Below are 7,126 nucleotides of genomic sequence, written 5' to 3' on the forward strand. Positions count from 1 at the left end.
TCTCTACTAAATATATAAAAATTAGTTGGGCGTGGTGATGCACGCCTGTAATCCCAGCTGCTTGGGAGGCTGAGGCAGGAGAATTGCTTGAACCCAGGAGATGAAGTTTGTGGTGAGCCAAGATCGCACCACTGCACTCCAGTCTCATGACAGAGTGAGACTCCATCTCAAAAAGAGAAAAAAAAAAAATTAAAAGACTGATAACACCAAATGTGGATGAGGATGTAAAGAAACTGGAATTCTCATAAATTGCTGATGAAAACATACGTTACAAGTACCCTGGAGAAAGTTTCACTCTTATCTTATGAAGTAAAACATACGTCTACCCTATGACCCAGCAATGCCACTTCTAGATGTCTTCCCAAAAGAAATAAGTGCACATGTTTGCAAAAAGATTTTCATGTAAATGTTTGTAGCAGCTTTATTTATAAAACCCCCAGGCTGGAAATTGCGCAAACGTCCATTAACAGAAGAATAGATAAACAAATTGTGGTATATCTATACTATGGAATACAATTCATCAAAAAAAAAAAAAAAGGAGGGGGTAACGAACTGTCAATAAACCCAATAACACAGATGAATCACAGACATTATGTGGAATGAAAAAAGCCAGACACAAAAAGACACAAATTGTGTGAGTCCATTTATACAAAGTCTGGAACAGGCAAAACTAATCTATGGTGAAAAAAAATTGGGAAATTGATGCCTCTAGGGGGTGCAGGATTGGCTGGGAAAACACAAAGGAACATTTTGGCATGTTAAAAAAGTTCTTGATTTTGATAGTGTGTGGGCGACCCAGGTGTATACATTTAATAAAACACACGGCTGGGCCCCCTGGCTCATGGCTCACGCCTCTAATCCCGGCACTTTGGGAGGCTGAGGGAGGCAGATCATGAGGTCAGGAGATCGAGACCATCCTGGCTAACATGGTGAAACCTCGTCTCTACTCAAAATACAAAAAAATCAGCCAGGTGTGGTGGCACGTGTCTGTAGTCCCAGCTACTTGGGAGGCTGAGGCAGGAGAATCGCTAGAACCCAGGAGGCAGAGGTTGCAGTGAGCCGAAATTGCGCCACTGCACTCTAGCCTGGGCAAAAAGAGCAAAGTGCCGTCTAAAAAAAAACAAAACAAAAACAAAAACATAAAACCTTACAAAAAGGTACACCTGGAATTCGTGCATTTGTAAATTGTGCATTTGTGAATATGTAAATTTTACCTAAATAACCCTGACATGTAAACAAAGATTCAGAATTACATTACACAGGTCAGCAGACACCACAACAGCGCCTTGGCCACCAGGACTATGAAGAGAGCTCAGCCGCCCTGCTCGGCTGCCCTGTGACCTGGTTAGGGCAGAGCTCTTTGGGTCTGACCACGCTTGCTTACAGAATCACAAGACAAACTCCTTCACATTCCGGAGACGGGCACCCTGGACCCTGCCCCTACCGCTGCATTTTGCCTTGGGTAGCCAGGCAGTAGTTCACACCTGCTCGCCTTCACAGCCACAGCTGGCCCTTTCTCCTCGGACCAACTCGATGGTCACAGGACCATCCTCCTCTGTTCAGAGATAAATGCTGTTTCCTCGATCGGAACTGACCTGGGAAACAGGGCTTCTTGGTTCTCATCACAGTTCTATCAAGATTTCCCTATGAGGCCAGCACTCTGGCAGGTTGAGGTGGGAGGATTGCTCGAACCCAGGAGTTCGAGACCAGCCTGGACAACATAGCAACACCCCACCTTGACTAAAAAAAAAAAAATTAGCTGGGCATGGTGGTGTGCACCTGTAGTCCCAGCTTCTTGGGAGAGGATCACTTGAACCTGGGAGGTTGAGATTGCAGTGAACTATCGCACCACTGCATTCCAGCCTGGGTGACACAGCAAAACCGTCTCAAAAAAAGAAAAAAAAAAGAGATTTGCTTGTGATAGGCCGGTCTCAGTGGCTCATGCCTGTAATCTCAGCACTTTGGGAGGCCAAGGCGGGTGGATCATCTGAGCTCAGGAGTTCAAGACCAGCCTGGCCAACATGTGAAACCCCGTCTCTACTAAATATACAAAAATTAGCGGGGCGTGGTGGCGGGTGCCTGTAATCCCAGCTACGCCGGAAGCTTGAGTCAGGAGAATCGCTTGATCTTGGGAGGTGGAGGTTGCAGTGAGCCAAGATCGCACCACTGCACTCCAGCCTGGCTAACAGAGTGAGACCCCATCTTAAAAAAAAAAAAAAAAGATTTGCTTGTGATATTTGGGCCACTTTGATTCACGTGTTCATGAATTACCAAATATTCTTTTGAGCCAACCCTGCTGTAGGTTCTTGGGACACATGAGTGAGCAAAACAGAGGAAAACTTTTGTCCTCCTTCAAGTGGAGGACTCTGATCGTGGTACACAGAGTAACGGCCCCCAAAGACGTCCACGTTCTGATCCCTGGAACGTGAGCGTGTGCTGCCTCATGTGCCAAAAGGAATTCTGCACGTGTGATGAAGTCAGGAATCCTGAGATGGGGGGATGATCGTGGATTATCTGTGCGGGTCCAAGGTCATCGCAAGGGTCCTTGTACAGGTGGGGGAGGAGCGTCAGAGTTACAGGAGGCAACGTGGTGAAGGAAGCAGCCTTCGGTGGAAGCAGCCGTGAGCCAAGGAATGTGGACGGCCTCTGGAGGCGGAAAAGGCAAGGATGGGAATTCTCCCCTAGAGCTTCCAGAAGGAATGCAATCCTGCCAACACCTTGATTTCAGCCCAGGGAGACTCATTTCAGACTTAATACTCCCAGAGTCATCCGATAATAAATTTGTGCCATTTTGAGCCACCAAGTTTGTGGCAATCTGTTAGAGCAGTGACAGGAAACTGACTTAAAGAATACACCTACTACATAAGCAGATTATCCATGATGCGTGAGAAGGTAAGGGACCAATCATTCTGAGCTCTTCGCCTCGGGGAGAGCTGCTGCGGAGGTGTCTGTCTGCGCATACAGTAAGTGGGCAACTAGCTTGATGATCTCCGTACTCCTCTCCAAGGAGAAGCCTTTCGTTTATAGACAGGAGAGAGCCTGGCCATGGTGGCAAAATCCTACAGCACGGTCTTCTTGGGCTGCTTGTACCTAGGTGGAGTTTAATTGTATTGAGATGTGCAAACGGCCGGATGCGGTGGCTTATGCCTATAATTCCAGCACCTTGGGAGGCTGAGGCAGAAGGATTGCTTGAGCCCAGGAGTTTGGGACCAGTTTAGGCAACACAGTGAGACCCCCTTCTCTACCCCCTCCCCCCAAAAAATAGCTGGGTGTGGTGGTGCACATCTATGGTCCCAGCTACTCAGGAGGGTGAGGCAGGAGGATCTCTTGAGCCTAGGAGGTCGAGGATGCCGTGAGCTGCATTTGTACCACTGTACTCTGGCCCCAACAAGAAAGATCCCATCTCTAAAAAAAAGAGATAAGTTAATTAGATGTCCAAATAATCATATGTATAAACTCCCATGCACATGATGGAGAAACTGAGGCATGAGAAGAACCGGCTACCTCCTCGACCCAGGGCTGCTCAGTGAGGTGCTGGCATCTGCCCATTGTCAGGCTGGCAGTTTGAGCCCGTTTCCTCTTCACGTGAAAATCAGAGCTTCTCTCTCTCTCATGCTAAATAAAAGCACTGTGCCCACTCCCGCCACGGCCCTGTAGAAATGAGCACAGCTGAGTGTCCTGGCCAGTGCCAGGCTGGCTTAGTGTGGATGCCCCTGGCACACAGCTCTCTTCCTTTCCTTGGCTCCTCCGCGGCTCTCTAAATCCCCTGGGAACACGAGGGGCTCGCTGGTGTTCTGCACCTCTGTTTCAACTTGCCTCCACTCTCCAGCCAAGTAGGGGGCTGGATTCATGGATGACACCAGTCTTTGTCACTTGAAGGCAAAACTGGAATCAAGTTTGTTGCCTCGTGATGACCATGGGTTATGATACCGGTTCAGCTGCTATAGCAAAACCCAAAACAGCAGCGATCTGAACAAGATAGGCCCGACATCCGCAGCCCCGTGTCAGTACCCAGACTCCCCTGGGCTTGCAGCTCTGCCGTCCTCAACACACAGCTTCCACCTCGTGGTGCATGATGTTTGCTCTGGTTCCTGCCACTGTGTCTGCATTCCAGCCCTCAGGAAGGGGAGACCAGGAAGGGGGACCCTCTTCCTTTAAAGGGCAAGGCACACATCATTGCCATTCACGTGCTGCTGACCAGAGCCTGGGTGCTGTTCGTCACAAGGGAGGCTAGGAAATGTGGGGGTTTTTTGTTTGTTTGTTTGGTTGGTTGGCTGGTTTTTTTGAGACAGAGTCTCGCTCTGTCACCAGGCTGGAGTGCAGTGGCTCGATCTCAGCTCACTGCAACCTCCGCCTCCCAAGTTCAAGTGATTCTCCTGCCCCAGCCTCCCGAGTAGCTGGGACTACAGGCACGCACCACCATGCCCAGCTAATTTTTTTTTTTTTTTGTATTTTTAGTAGAGCTGCAGTTTCACCATGTGGCCAGGATGGTCTCAATCTCTTGACCTTGTGATCCGCCTGCCTCGGCCTCCCAAAATGCTGGGATTACAGGCGTAAGCCACCTGTTGCACCCGGCCACAGTTTTGTTGGGTGGCCAGGGGCCCAGCCGAAGTCTTTATTACTCTAGAAGAGAACAGATGTTTTTTTCTGTCATAAGGACTGCTTCAGCTCTCAAGAAAGTTTCAGAGAAACACAGCTTCCTCGGAGGCTGGGGACATGGGGATGGGAGGCAGATGTGACCTGACAAAGGCCTGGAGTATAAGGTATGGCTTTCTTCTCACATCTGAGCAGCTGACACGGTGATGGCACCAGCCTGATATTCCCACCCATGCCAGGGGTATATGGCGGGACCCTGAACACCTGTGACAGGAGCAAGAGACTGGAGCTGACTCTGGAGAAGCCAGAGGGTGATGGGGGTCTGGATCCCCTTGGGAACAGCTTCACGGATATGGACATGTCTTAGGAGCTGTTTCCTTCCGTAGGCTGCTTTTGTGACCTCTGTCCCAGTGCAGGGTCCCCAATCGGAGACTCACTCTGTTTCTGCTGCTGTCCCTTGACACTGGACACAGCCTGTTCTGGACAAATCCATGCAGAAAAAGCACTCACAGTTCCACGATTGTTGGAAACAGATGCTCGGTGCCACAAAGAGCAATCATCACTGAGACAAAAGATCTCTCGGCACGGCGATGTTTACTTCCTGCTGGAAGGGTACTCTCGCCAGCCATCTTGCCACAAGAGCAAAACGAACAAAGGAAAAGCAGACATATTTATCCTTCGCGCATTTGGGGTCGTCTTTACTGCTGTGTCTGATCCCCGTTGGTTGGGGCCAGACCTCATAGTCTAAACTAAAACCTGATTGGCTAACAACTTAAAACTTTTCTAAACAGGTAAAAGCAAAGGAGAACAAAAAGGAAGTCTAAACAAGGAAGGGGAGCAGGCTGCGAGCTGGGTCACACCTGTGAGCACGTCCAGCACAGATATCTCGGTTAAGGTACAAGGACATAGAATGTACTGCGTGCCTGTGAGCACGTCTGACAGCTACAGAGGACAGGGCTTACCAAAGAGTTATCAGCAAAAAGCAAGAAGGCTTTGAAGAAAATCTTTAAAACAAACTATTATTTCTAACGCTGATGAAACTTTGAAGAGGAACTGTTCTACTTCCCACAGCAATCAAGTCACTTCTCTTTGTTCACTGAATACTGGTCTTGTGTGAGCCACACTGAGGCCCCAGGGTGTCATCGTGATCCTTCCAAGCCATCTGTGGAAATCCCACTCCCCTTTTCTACTGATTAAGACAGAGGGCAGCATGTGACCCAAAGTGGCCAGTGAGGTAGAAAGGGAAGTGCGCTGGGGGCTGTCGGAAGGGCTGCCAGCCGCTCTAAGGACAGGGAGTTGTTCTGGATGCACGTGTGTGTGAGGACGTGGTGTCTGGAGCTGTGGCAGCCATCCTGCACCAATGAGGTGACAGATTTAAGGTTTAAGGAAACAGTGGCCCATGGGTGGCAGAGTGAAAGGGTGGAATGCATCTGGATCCTTGACTCTCAAACCACTGAACTAACCCCAGGACTTCTTATTTTAGTAATACTCTTTTCTTTTCTTTTCTTTTGAGACAGGGTCTCACTCTCTTTTCCAGGTTGGAGTGCAGTACCGAGATCTGGGCTCATTGTAACCTCTGCCTCCCAGGCTCAAGGGATTCTCCCACCTTAGCCTCTTGAGAATCTGGGATTACAGGCGAGCACCACCATGTCTGACTAATTTTTACTATATTGAGTCTTCCAACCTATGAACACGAATTGTCTCTCCGTTTATTTAGATCCTTTTAAGTTTTTCATCAGTGTTTTGTGCTTTTTGTTTATTTATTTCTTTATTTTTCTTCCTTTACTGGCTCCCCTACAATGTATTTCATCAGTGTTTTATAGTTTTAACATGTAAATCCAGAACCCCTTTCATTATTTATTTATTTTTAATTTTTTTGAGTCTTGCTTTGTCACCCAGGCTGGAGTGCAATGGCACAATCTCAGCTCACTGCAACCTCTGCCTCCCAGGCTCAAGTGATCCTCCTGCCTCAGCCTCCCGAGTAGCTGGGATTACAGGCGGCCGCCACCATACCTGGCTAACTTCTGCATTTTTAGCAGAGATGGGGTTTCACCATGTTGGCCAGGCTGATCTTGAATTCCTGACCTCAGGTGATCCACCCGCCTTGGCCTCCCAAAATGCTGGGATTACAGAGGTGAGCCACCGTGCCTAGCTCAATTTTTTTTTTTTTAAATAAGATGGGGCCTTGCTGTGTTGCCCAGGCTGATCTTGAACTCCTGGGCTCAAGCCATCCACCCACCTTGGCCTCCCAAAGTGCTAGGATTACAGGTGTGAGCCACTGTATCCAGCTCAGGAATTCTTCTTGTGTAAACCTTACGGTTCAAACCACTCCGAGTCAGGTATTCTGTAACTGGCAGCAGTGAAGGCATTCAAACATTCACCCGTCCTTGTGCTGGAAGCTTTGGCACTTCTCCACTGGGTAGGGATTAAGGACTGAAGGTCTTAGCCTGGCTCCCTAAACCTGTGTCTAGTCTTCCCACCAGCCCTCATCTCCCTCCCCTTGGCTCATGCTGTTCCCACGGCACTGACT

Source organism: Sapajus apella, unplaced genomic scaffold, assembly GCF_009761245.1.
Source record: "Sapajus apella isolate SASKATOON/1434 unplaced genomic scaffold, GSC_monkey_1.0 scaffold97, whole genome shotgun sequence".
Classification (NCBI taxonomy): Eukaryota; Metazoa; Chordata; class Mammalia; order Primates; family Cebidae; genus Sapajus; species Sapajus apella.